Source organism: Chroicocephalus ridibundus, chromosome 4 (genome assembly GCF_963924245.1).
Source record: "Chroicocephalus ridibundus chromosome 4, bChrRid1.1, whole genome shotgun sequence".
In the NCBI taxonomy this organism is placed as follows: domain Eukaryota; kingdom Metazoa; phylum Chordata; class Aves; order Charadriiformes; family Laridae; genus Chroicocephalus; species Chroicocephalus ridibundus.
This window is the reverse complement of record NC_086287.1, coordinates 70696280-70709109: the sequence shown is the minus strand read 5'-3', so window position 1 is coordinate 70709109 and position 12830 is coordinate 70696280.

Here is a 12830-nt window from a genome sequence, read left to right as displayed (position 1 = left end):
TGAAACAAGGCCTCGGGCCATTCCACTTGGACGGCACTTCTGAAAAGGGCAACTAGATGAGTTGGAAACATGCAAAGTGAGAAACTTTCCCAGTTCTTCTGTGCAGCTGTCATCATTAGCACAAACAGGCTGGTGCTGCCAGAGCTGCTGGGCTACCCACTGCTGAGACTGGTTTTACACAAAATCACTGCCCTGCTCTGCTGGCAAATGTATTTCTTTTGGATGCCTTCAATTAGCTGAGCTGCAGAGTAGTGATAGTGGTTTATCTCAGGATGGGGCTGCAATCGCTCCATTTTTCCTACCTTGAAGAGATCTGGGCTACGACCACTACAGAGGTGTAAACATGGACCAGGGTGAGGTATGTGAATTTAGAATAATTCATTTCTTTCTGTCATGTGCCACCACCGCTTCCACAGTGGGGTCACCACCTGAGAGAGGAGGGCTGGTCCCCGGTAAGAGCATTTCCTTTGGACCCGGGAGACATGGGGTCAGTTTGCTGCTCTGTTAGGATTTTCTCCCTGAACCTCAGTAAGTAACTTAGATTCTCTGTGAATCGGTGTCATGTGTAAAATAGTGGTAATAGCCTGACCTTTCATCACTAATGTACGTAAAAGAAAATTAATTAAAGAAATGTTAAGAGTCAGCCATTAAAATGTTGACAGCCCAAGGGAAAAGAGTATCTACCGTGAGGAGATGAACTAATTGGGAAGGACTAAAGTAAATGGATGAAGTAGTTTAGGTGTGGGGATGAAAGGGGTAGAGGTATGGACAAGGTGGGGCAGGGAGATGTGGTTGCCGGAAAACATTTGGCAGACGTGGAGGAACATGAGGGTGTTGGAACCAGAGTCATAAGGAGGGGACTGAATGTGAGAGTGTGAGTTGTATAAACCCCCTAGAAAAAACCTAATTTTTGAAGAGAAAATGCATCATTCAAGAACACTTTTTTGAGCACCTGGGCTAGAAACCGATGAAGAACAGTATGGTGTTGTGGGCTTGGTGTCTCTCCTCCGTACACACGCTGAGGTGGCTGCAGGAAGATTTCCTGCCCTGCTCACCAGGATCACTTGGGCTTGTTAACTGAAATGATGCTGTCAATGTCCCAAGCTGAACTGTTTGTCCCCAGGGTCTATCTTTGTCTTGTTTATTTGTTGGTTTACTTGCCTTTTTCTTGAACAAAGTCCTCATTCTCTGCTTTCACAAAATCTAAATATTTTGGGGTGTAAACTGTCCGTGTCTGGGTAGAGCAGTGGGTTTATGGTTTTAGATGTTGTGCAGTGCTTGTAAATAAAGTTACCGTGCAGATAGCAATAGCAATCACGACAATTAAGACCTCCGGTGCCTGGACTGAGCAGTTTGTCTGAGCTCTGACCATTTCTGTGGGCTGTAAAGACAAGACAGTCTCTTAACAACTGCTCCACGAGTCACCTGTGTGAGCCTTATAGCTTCCAGCTTTACTAGTCTTTTCTAACATATGAAGGGTCAAACGTAACAGCAGTCTTTCAAAAGGCTCTAAACAGGATCCAGGGATCTGCAGAAGTGTAATACAGACACTTGTATGGACAAATTAGTAAAAAATAATAGATATATGTATAAATATGACTTATTTGGAAGAGTCAACATGGTACCTGCGGAGGGAAGTCCTATCTTACAAATGTCTTGGAGTTCTGTAGGGCTCAATGAACAACTGAATAAGAGTGATCTGATAGATATAATAATCTGCTTGGGAATTCCAAGTGACTTTACACAAAATCTACCACCAAAGGCTTTTAATGAAACTTAGCAGCCAAGGGACAGGAGACAAGCTCTTTGCATGGATAAATAAACAACTTAAAACAACAGGATACAGAGAGTTGAAATAAATGGTCAGTTCTTGCAGTGAGGGAAGGTCACTGGTAGAATCCTGAACTGAGGCCCGTGCTGTTCAACAAATTCATAAGCGCTCAGGGGAGGAGAGAACAAACAGTGAGAAAATGTGGTGGCGAGGCTGCATTTAGTCAGGGGAATAAAGTTGTTGATAGACAGTGAAAGAATGTAAAAGAGCTTGCAAGACTGAGTGACTGGTCAACAAAATAGAGGGTGAGATTCAACAGACCTAACCGTGAACAGATGCACGCTGGGAGAAGTGATCTCAGCTTCACATACAAAGTGAGGAGCTTTAACCTGACCACTACCGCTCAGGAGAAAGATGCAATGATCACTAGTTTTCTTGGGTACTTCTGTGAAAATGTCTGCTTGATGCTCAATAGCACTCAAAAACCCCCAAATCATATGTTAGGAATTACTAGGAAGGGAGCGGAGATGAAAAGAGAAGATCCTTGCATTGTTACACAAATCAATTTATTGCCTACTCATTTGGTGCCGTATACAATTCCAGACCCTCATCTTGAAAGAAATATATCAGAACTAGAAAACCTTCAGAGAAGAATAGCGGGGCTGATAAATGTCTGGGGTGGCAGTTGGGAGTTGTTTGCCTGGCAAAGGCATGAAGACCGACTGACGTGCAGAGCAGTGATAGGGATCAGCTCTTCATGTACCAGGATGCGAGCCAGCGGGCGATGGGAGCTAGTCAAGCTAATGGGAGTGCTGGCGAAACCAGACAAAAGAGATGGGTAGTTCATCTCTGGAGCTCCTCGTCAGAGGATGTGTAGATGGATACAAGAATAGGTTTTGAAGGGGATTGTGCAAATACTTGGAAGAGAGATTTGTGATGTTCTTCTAAATGGAAGAACCATGAAATCCCCTAGTCTGAGCAGAATTGGAAGCTAGAAGAGTGTTCAGGAAGGTATCATACATGATTGCCCTGTTCTTACTCTTTTCTGGATGTCTCCTTATTATTGTTACTGGGAAAAGGATATTGATGCTTGCTCTGACCCAGTATGAGGATTCTCATATTCTCACCTATATGTGCTTTATGGGCAAATATCCACTGGATGTTTGCATATTGTGTTGTACTGTAGTAGGGCGGGGTCTAATCTCTGTGATGGGGAGCCAGTTCAGGTCTGGATCTTAAATTCAAACCAGCAGAATCTCTGAAGGTTTTCACCTTTCTAGGGTAGAGGTACAGATCACCTCATAAAGAAGTTCAAAGGAGAACCCTGAGAAACTAGGTCAATGTTCTTAAAAGAACAGTTTCTCGATGCACCCTTATTTGCAATTGGAGGTAACAGAAAAGATCACTGCTTTTGTTTCAGGACTAAAATTTTAGCTGATCACGTCCTGGCCTCTTTCACCAGTGTATTTATTCTCCCTGTGCAGACTGGAAATGCTATGTACATTCCCTCCGATTCCTCTTAATTCAGAAAGCTAGCGCAAGAACACGCTAAGAAGATTTGGAGAATCTTTGTTAGCCAAAACAGTTTTGGTTTTCTGATCTGCAAAAAGTGATGATCCATCTAACGCTGGTTCTTTTCACTGAGGATGTGATATCAGCATGACATAGCTGGACTTTGCATCCCCATTCGCACTGTTTCTACTTAGCAGTTTAGCCTGTAAGTGTCTAATTTCATTGAGGCAAAGTGAGCCTGTTCTTGAAGTGCACAAAATACCCTCCTTAGCTGGAAAAATTAGAATAGTACACCTTGAAGATAAATAAAAGAAATTTTCTATCCAGGCCTGTTGTCATCTGCCATTTTCATCTAGAAGGCAGATTCAAAACATTTGAAAATACCTGCTGAAATTCTAATGAGCCTTTGGTGAATTCAGTACAGTTTCAGCTGGCAGCTCCTTGAAAAATGCTCAATATTTTCACGTCTGTTAAAAATCTCAATAAAAGGCTCAAAGAAGTCTTCCTTACCTGCAAAGGAATTGTTGTCTTCTGAGCTTTACTGGAATTCTGACAATACTCATGAGACCTCTTTCACTTGTTACCCTTCTGTTCTCTTTTTTGATTGTCCAGCAATTTTAATTCCTCCTAAGCAATACCAAGCAAGGGTGGAGGGAAAATCACTAATAGTAGATCTCTTTCATATGCCTTTTTTAACAAGGAAGACACTTTATTAAGGTTCATCCTGAATTCCTGTGCAACAAATCAACAGATTTCCACTTACAGTATTCAAGTAGTAAGTGTTTCAGTTATTTTTGCTGAAGCTGTGAAACAGCAGGGACAGGTGCAAGTTTCATAAACTGGAGACACACGAGACACCATCACTTTAATTAACTGGATCCTGTCCACGTTGCCTATTGGAAAATAAGAGAGATCATGCCTTTTCAATACTGAGAATCTTGATTTTGGCTTCCCTATGTATCTAGAGTGGATGTTACCTGTTAAACTTCCAGACATCCAGGGGACATTGCGGCTCATTTCAACAGGAGGGCTTAGGCCATCTGGGGAGAAAAATTCTGGAAGAAAATTCTAATGTTGATCCCTCGTCAATTTTAATACATTCATATATATCATATCATCATCAAAGCATCCAAGCTGCTACAGACTTGAGAAGAAATTTTTACAGCCATTGTTAACACTTGGGAGTATGCAGAGGAATATATTTGTGATTTACAATCACTGGAAAAAGAAGAAACAGTTCCTTACTTGTACAGTAACTGTTACTCTTAGCAATGTGCTACCCACAGAATCTCTCCCTAGCTTGCTTGTAACCTCTAGAGGGAGGTGCTTTTGGAGTTTACGATAAGGATGCTTTTTTTTTTTTCATTCCTGCTATTTTTTTCACCCCAAAAAAGATTTACCATCCCCGACTGAGTTTTGAATATCTCAACAACTTTCCATGTCTTTTCAACGCTCCTCCCTAATACCTCATTACAGAGTTGGTGGCAAGATATTGTCTTTCATCTGCTCATTCGTTCACTTTACAGAAAGTACCTCGAGTTCTCCGTAAGGATTTCTCCCTAGGATTCTAGTATGGGTTTTTCTCTTTGACCTTTTCACAGCCCTGGGGCATTCACCAAATATTTTGTGATCACGGTAGTTCATCTGAAGAGACAAGAAATACAGATCCAGCCATCGAGATGTTTCCATAGGCACTGCTATCCAAGAGACATCAACTGCCCCTATGGATACATGAGAAGCAAAAGTAGAATCCATGTGGACAACACATTTTGAACTATAATTACCATATGGTAAATAGTCATTCTTTATTGTATTGTCAACAGTCAAGGAACCTGCTCTGATGTGGAGGCTTGGGGTATTGCTGACAGAGTTAATGGATGTATCTTGGGGGAATACTCTTTTTCCCACTTGACACTCGAGTCACTTTTCTTAATTGTAAAAACATCTGTAAGAAGAACTGAATGAGTTGTAGGCCTTGACAGCTGATCTTCCCATGACTCATTCCACAAAGACAAACTTGTCTTATACTTGTCCTTTACGTGCATCCAAAGCATTTGCCAAGAGGAGTGTCTGAATTTTGCTTAAATTATAATATTCAATTTCAGATTTTCTATCTGAAGCCTTTGCTCCAAAAAGAGAAGGGAAACTTTATATTGTGGCAGTAATAAGGTTTTAAGAGTTATTTTCAGTAGAGCCAGGGTATTTAGGAAGGCACTTCAGGCTTTTCTACCTTTGTGCATAAGGTTTAAAGAGGAAAGGTGTTTTTATTCAATTTCAGGTTGATATGAATTAACTTCTGCATGAAGAGATGTAATTTTTACTTGGATGTTAATACTTACCATGAGACCACGTGCAGATGTTAACAGCAGTCGTCTACACCTGAGCTACTTCTAATAGTTGCCTAAACCAACTCAGACTATATATTCCCTAAATTGTCTATTTCTTTTGTTTTCCTGACAAGCTCAGAGGTATATGTCTCCAATATAGATATTTAAAGTGACTTCAGTAACCCTCTTTCATTAAGATTTTGGGTAGATTTTGTTCCTCAGAGCCATTTCACTTTCGTTGCTGGGAGGTAACTCTGCAGCCTTTCGCAGTAGGTATAAATTAAGCAAGGAGTTCCTAATTTCAATTAGATTAGCTTGTCAAAATAAGATTGATAGCAAATTGTCTCAAAGTATAAATACCTTCACAGGTATAAAACACTTAGTAAAGTAGTGTTTTTTAATCTATTGGAGAAATGCATACTGAAACCTGTTAGTTAGAGGCTAGACAGATACATTTGAGCTGAAATTAAGACCTTTTTTAATGAAAGGGGTACTTAATCATTAAAGCAATGCAAAAGAACCCAATTCTCCATCTTTTGATGTCGTCACATCAAGTGTGGTTGCCTTTGTGAAAGGTATGTGTCAGCCAGCCACAAGTGACACTCCGGTCAAACACAAATTATTGGGTTCAGCACAGGGGTAACCCAGTGAAAGTTAATGACCTGTGATATATAGGAAATCGCACTAGATGATCTAATGGTTTCTTCTGGCCTCACGCTCGATGACTCTATGAATATGTATCCTCTGAGGCTGACTGCTAATTATATTCCTAAGCAGGGGAATAGGCAGCGGCTGCTTCAAAAGCAGGATTTAAATGTATTTACTGGTATCCAATGTTCTTCAGCTACATATTCAGATGGTTCACACCCAGCTTCTTTCCTTTCTTCAGTTTTCCTTCTTTTTTTTTTTAAGGTCTGTGAGAGGAGCTGGAGCATTTGGGAAAGCACGGTCGCCGGTAGACTCCACTGTGAGAATTTTGTGCTGTGAGAAGTGATTCACACAGTTCCCAAAAGGCGCTGCCTTCCAGCACGTTACCACATCTTGGCAACATTTGAAGGGCACCCTGCAAGCATGAAAGGCAGAAGTGGTGATACAGAGAGCCACAGCAAGTGGTAAGAAACCCTTTATGGCTGGAATATGAAAACACGAAAATACATACACTTCTGGTGTTCGGAGCTATTCAGACTATCAAGGGAGGTACAGCCCTCAGCAACTGGGCTCACGTGTGTATGTCTGGAGGTGGCTGGTTCGCCTGCCGGTTCAGCAAACTGAGGCTTTACCCCCCATTTATTTCGTGGAAGGACAGTGGAAACTGGAATAACTCTTAGAACCTGGGACCCATCCTTGTGCAACGCTGGGGCTGCCCGTGTGTACTTACAACATCAGGTTCCCGTTGCTGGTTTTGTTTTGTTTCCCGATTGGGTGGGAATATTATCTTTAAACAGACATGAAAATGAAAACAACTGACATAAAATCTGTCTCCAAATAATAATAATCAAGGAGGCAAAGATGTTCACAGGAGGGGAGGAATAATAGCTGATGAAGAGGCTGGCAACCTGAGGGAGAGGAGCAGCAAGATTTGGAGAATGCTGGGGAAGTCCCATCTGTTTACAAGCTCTGTTTATCCACACCTGTGGGTTCGAAATGCTGTCATCTGAGGAGCGGCCCCATATTACAAGAAGGTCAAGCACCAAGCAGACCTAATTAAAAGCTCATTACAAGAGACAATCTCCATTAGCATGCCAAGTTTCATGCAAATCCATTAGCACCAGGGCTCTCTTCGGAAGCTTTAAATTCCAGTCCTGTGCCCCAGGGACTGGAAACCGTGGCTGGTTAATTTGCCATTCTCAGTCTGTGAACATTAGGCACAGTCCTCTTACTTTCTGGATTATTTCACATTCCAGCAAATTAGTTTTATCCGTTCTGAGAACATTTTAACAAAGAAAGTTCTTTTGGCATCACATGGATAAAATAACAAGGGATACAAGAATGAGCAGTTCCCCCAATCAGGAACAAATAACTTTAAATCTCTCCTGAAAACGCAGCCTTTCCTGTTATTCCCACCCCCCCCTTCCTTTCATTTATCTTTCGGCAGTCGGATTTTTTAATTACGTTTCTGCAGCCAGATTTCCCTCCCTCTCTCTTTATGATGGTGTTCTCAAGAGCCATGTTTTTTTCTTTATGCCATTGTAGCAAGAACTTGACTAAAGATCTTCAAACTTGTTAAGTATAAAAGTTGGTAAATGATACTATTGTTTGAGTCAGGGGTGGGGGGAGAAAGGGGGAAGGCAGTTTATCTGGGGTGGCTGTGGGGAGGGGGGAAGGTTTAAAAAAAGGAAAAGAAAAAAGGCTCAAATGAACTGAAATGGATCAAAGTAAACAGAGACATCTAAAAGCTTTTGTAAGTTAAAAGTGGCTATCTGTTGCAAGTCCTGCCTCATTAACTACTGATAGAAGCACTGTCTTGGCCTTCCAAGATATCTAACGCCGGCTGGCCGCCTATAACAAGATGAACTCTGGGTTATTCCCTCTTGCCGTTCCCTGTCTTGCCGTGCACAACTGCTTAACCTCAACCTCTCCACAAATGTTTATCCTCTCCGCTAGGCGCAGAGATGGGAGATTTAGTCCCGAAACTTCAGTTCTCGCTCAAAGGAAGAAACATAACTCAGAGAGGAGGAAGGAAGTGGGAGAATGAAGGAAATATAGCCCCGAAGTCAGTGTCTTGCCTGGGTGTCTGGTCTGTGCCATTTTGCTGTTTCAATAGGCCTTTTTTGAGGAATGAAGAGAGTGAGAGCCGGGGATCAGGCTGCCTGTTCTGGGTTACAGTATCCCCCATGCCGTCCCCTTTCGGTGCGGGAAGCCAGCTGAAACCGAGAGGCTTGCCTAGGGAAGCAGGGAGAGCGAGGAGGGATGGGGAGGGGGGAACACGATGGCTCTTTGACTAGGACCAGATAGGTCTCTGTGTAGAGTAATATTACAGCTCACTCTCTCATAAACAAGCTGCATGCCGGCTTCTAAAGAGCCCATCTGGCATAGCTTTGAGAATGGCAATAATTACAAGCTGATGATGGACATGGAAGAAAAGCCCTGCTGAGCTAGCTCATAAGGAAGTACAGGCCAGGACTGTAGGGAAATTACAGGCTAAAACCCTTTCTAGTTTAGGCCTTTTGGTGTTCTTAATCACAGACTTTAAATGTTGTAATAAACACTGTTGCATTTTATTGACCAACTCCCATGACAGGCAAATCTTTTTTATTTTATTTTATTTTTACTATTTGTTAGTTCGGAAAGCAGTTTAAGAACAATTGTTCTTAAGACTGGGTCTGTAGATTTACTTCATGAAAAGTGTTCCAAACAGCAAGAGTCCCTTTTGTTACTTTGCAATTAAAAAAGAACCAGAAAAGAAAGGGAAAAGAAATATTTTAGAGTTCCGCTTACCCCTGTGCAGTACTAGGTCACTGATAATGCCTGCTTTGTTTTGAGATTATCATTGAGGAATCAAAGATCTAAAATGAGTTGGTAAGTTTTTAGGTGAAACTCCCGTTGATTTTAGTGGCTATAGGATGTCACAGGAAAGAAAGCTGGTTTTAGGTAGGAGAGGTATGGGCCTGATCCTGTGCCCAGTGAAGTTCATGGCATGCTCGCTGACTTCGGTGGTCTAAACCAGCACGAGTGGAAGCTTAGAGGCTTCATCTGCGTCTGCATTTAAGTGCACTCTTACCATTATGACTCTGAGCAGCGTTTCTGAATGAAGGGGAAAATTCCAGGCTGCTGGGGTCACTGGGGCTCTGTTCCAGTGTCCCTTACCGGTATCAGACATCATTTTCATGGTGAAAAGTGTGAAATGTGTTTTCATAGCGGAACACGTGAAATGTGAAACACAGCACTGTTGATGCCCAGTTTAGGGCATCACCTGACAGGCTTGTGATTTTCAGAAGGCGGCATCTCTCCCTTTCTGGCACCAGGTTTCCGAAGTTTGGGGTTAAGAATCACCAAACTTTTGAGAATGTTAGCACTTCTGTGCCTCTAAATGTCTGCATTTGGGGTGTATAAGTGTATTTACTGTGTGGCTTTATACGCACGTGTATGTAGCAGTGCCACCTCTACGCACAGACGGAGATACAATGAGCAGAGTGCAAGGGAGCTGTGACAGTTAACGCCAGCTAAAGTTCTGCTTCAGAGAGCCTACCTGTTTTCCCAGACTATTTCCATTCTCTTTTTCCTTCCGTGGAGTCTAGAAGATCAGGAGTTAAACAGTTCTGTGAGTTTTATTTGACTCGAGTGCAATAAATCTCCCAGGGTGACTGATGGACTGATAACTCTCAAAATCCATTCAGTACTTTGTGTGTCAAACCAACAGTGAATATGGAGTGTTGTCAGTTGTTTTAAATAATGCTGTTTTGACAGTACGTTGTTTATTACAATTCAACACGTGTAATTTGTTTTCTTGGAGGAGATCTGCCTTTATTTTACTTTTTTTTATTTTTTTAGTTTAAGAACATCAGCCGTATATTAGAAATGCTGCATAATACGGTGGTTTGGGTTTACTGATCCTGTTGAATCCTGGAAATGTAGCTGTGTTTTTACAGGACTCATTCTCATACAAGATCCTAAATAGCAGAACATTCTGTTCCTGTAGATAAATGTTTGCCTGCAGGTATAGCTTTGTGTTTGTAAATTGGTTCATGTTGGTCCTATTTCAGCTGCAGTTCATCTTTCACAGAGGTTTCAAAGTTTCTGGTTTGCTTGTAGCTGTTTGTACCCCAGCATCTCATAATGCAGACCGCTTATTTAGTTTTCCCGATTACCATTTGATTATTTGTTCAGGCGTCAGATTTTTTTCTCTTTTTGTTGCAAGGTTGCAGGAATGCAAGGTCAGGCAATGGAAATTTACCTCTCCGAATGCAGCCCCCTTTTCTTTCATAAACTTCCTTCATCTACTTAATCTGAAACTTGCTTGTCAATGTGAAATGATTTCTTTATATTTAACTGTCTCTTTCCAATACAGACTAGAATTGTTCTTAACAAAAGAAGCATGAATTGGTGGAAACTATATATTAAATGCAAGACTATTTGTCTAGTTTTCATTAGGTTGCTGAGTGAGAAGCCCAAACTCCTCTCTTTTCCCAAGGTACTCGGATATCCATGAAGTGCCTTCATCCCGTAGCCTTGTTTCCTCTCCCAGTAAACCAGCTTTCCAAAAGAATGCTACACTCTCTGCTCTTTATACTGTCAGCAGTGACAGCAACCAGCAATGCTGACATTTCTTATTGTTTACAAAGGATGAGCGCCAACAAGGCATCTCTGATCATTTGATAAACTCTCCTAACCCTCTCCCCCCATCCAACCCTCTGCTCCACTGACCAAACTAACCTTTTCACGGTACACTGCCTATAATTACCACTGAAAGACGCTAACCAGAAAGGATCAAAACTTCAGCTAAACACAAACAAACCAGCAAAACAGCTATGAAGATAAACTGCTTACAACTAACATTGGTCGGCAAATGGCGCAGGCCAGGAGAAACTGAGGAGCTGCAGGCGGGGGGTGGAGAAAGAAGAAATCTAACCCTAAATTCCTTATGTGCATGTATTTTTCATATGAATTTTAAAATTCCTTGAAAAAGCATCCTAGAATAGCATTAAAATAACCTTATTGTTTGTTATCATAATCCTGTATATTTAATATCCTTTTTCCCCTTCAGTTCCCCCATTCCTGCAGAAACTCCTGCCGACACGGTGGTGAAACTAAGTTCATAGTTCCTCATGATGAGCCCAGGACTAATGCCTATACCAAAAAGAGTTACTTTTCAGTAATCGTGTGAGTTTGGCTTTTAACCCAACCCTCCCCTCCCGTTTCTAGTGTGACAAGCAGATACTGCGTATTGCTTTCTGTTCCGTTTTCCTGGAGGTGAGAAGCACCAGCACATAGAGTCTTCTCATCCCTCTCCAAGAGTGAGCTGGAGAGTAAGATAGCATTGATGGCCTTTGTTTACCAGGAATGTTGATATGGTGGATGATAATACAAAAATAGTTTCAATTCCATCTTAAGAAATTGCATCTGCTGTTCCAGATTCTACCGGAATTAGCTGGTTAACGGACTCACTCAGTAAGCAGAACTTTTGCCCCTGAATTTTCCAGTGCCAGCGAGTCAGACAGAGTTTTCAGGAGGGTGTGCTTTTCTTCCCATACGCTAAGCAGTCTTGGTTCACTCTTTTCTTGTCTGTGATAAGAGGGCTGCTACATGGAAAACAACAAGATCAAGTTTAGGTCTCCAGCAGAACTCCACATCTTTAAACTGAAGCTTTATTTTAGGCAAAACAAACAGCAGTAGAAGGTCTTTTGGCTCTGCAAAATACCTTCCAGTTCTTGTAGAAGCCTTGTGTGCTGGGAACTCAGTCATGCTGTGTTATCTCCGCATGGAATTAGTCTTTTCAGCAATAAAATAATTTTCATTTACTCGTGTCACTTCTGCAGATGCCATTGATTAAAACCTTCTAAGGAATAACCCCAAAAGTAGCACTGCCACTCCTCTGGCCTTTGGACAGGCTTTGTCATCAGCTGGATACTCAACACCTATGAGACCTCTCTTCATCTTTCTTTCTTTCATCAAATTGTTGTAGTGTTGTGATGGATGAAACAGTTTGCACCTTAGCCCTAAAACCCTGATCCTTGGCTGGAAGCTTTAGCTGAAACTTCAGCACAAATAATAACCTGTTGCTCAATTGAAAGTGGCTGAGATCTGTCCTTGTCTGACTTTTCAGGGCTTCCATCATCATGCAGGGTCTCCAGAAATGCTGTTCATGTCAACGCAATTGGTCAAGGTAGTATGTGGTTGTTTTCCTTTCATTTATTTTAATGTCAATTTTTATGGTTCTCTCTTGAATTTTTATCTGTTCCAAGTAGATTTCACAACATGGCCAAACTAGTGAAATATGAAAAGCGGAGCCTACGCAAGCAGACTGGAAAGTCTATGTGATTTAAGGACCATGAAAACCTCCTTTAGAAGTATGCTTCATTTAGCCTTATTGGCTTTCCTGCCTTCCCTCTATATCAGTATGACATTTTTAATCAGAAGGTTCTGCTCGAAAGTGGCTGTTTATGGACTTATGACACTCGAAATGAAAAGTAACCAGAGGTCTGAGATGTCGTGAATTTTCCCAGAAGAATGGGGCATGTCCTTGTGCATGTGATGTGCATAAATGCCTCTTGTTCCCTCCC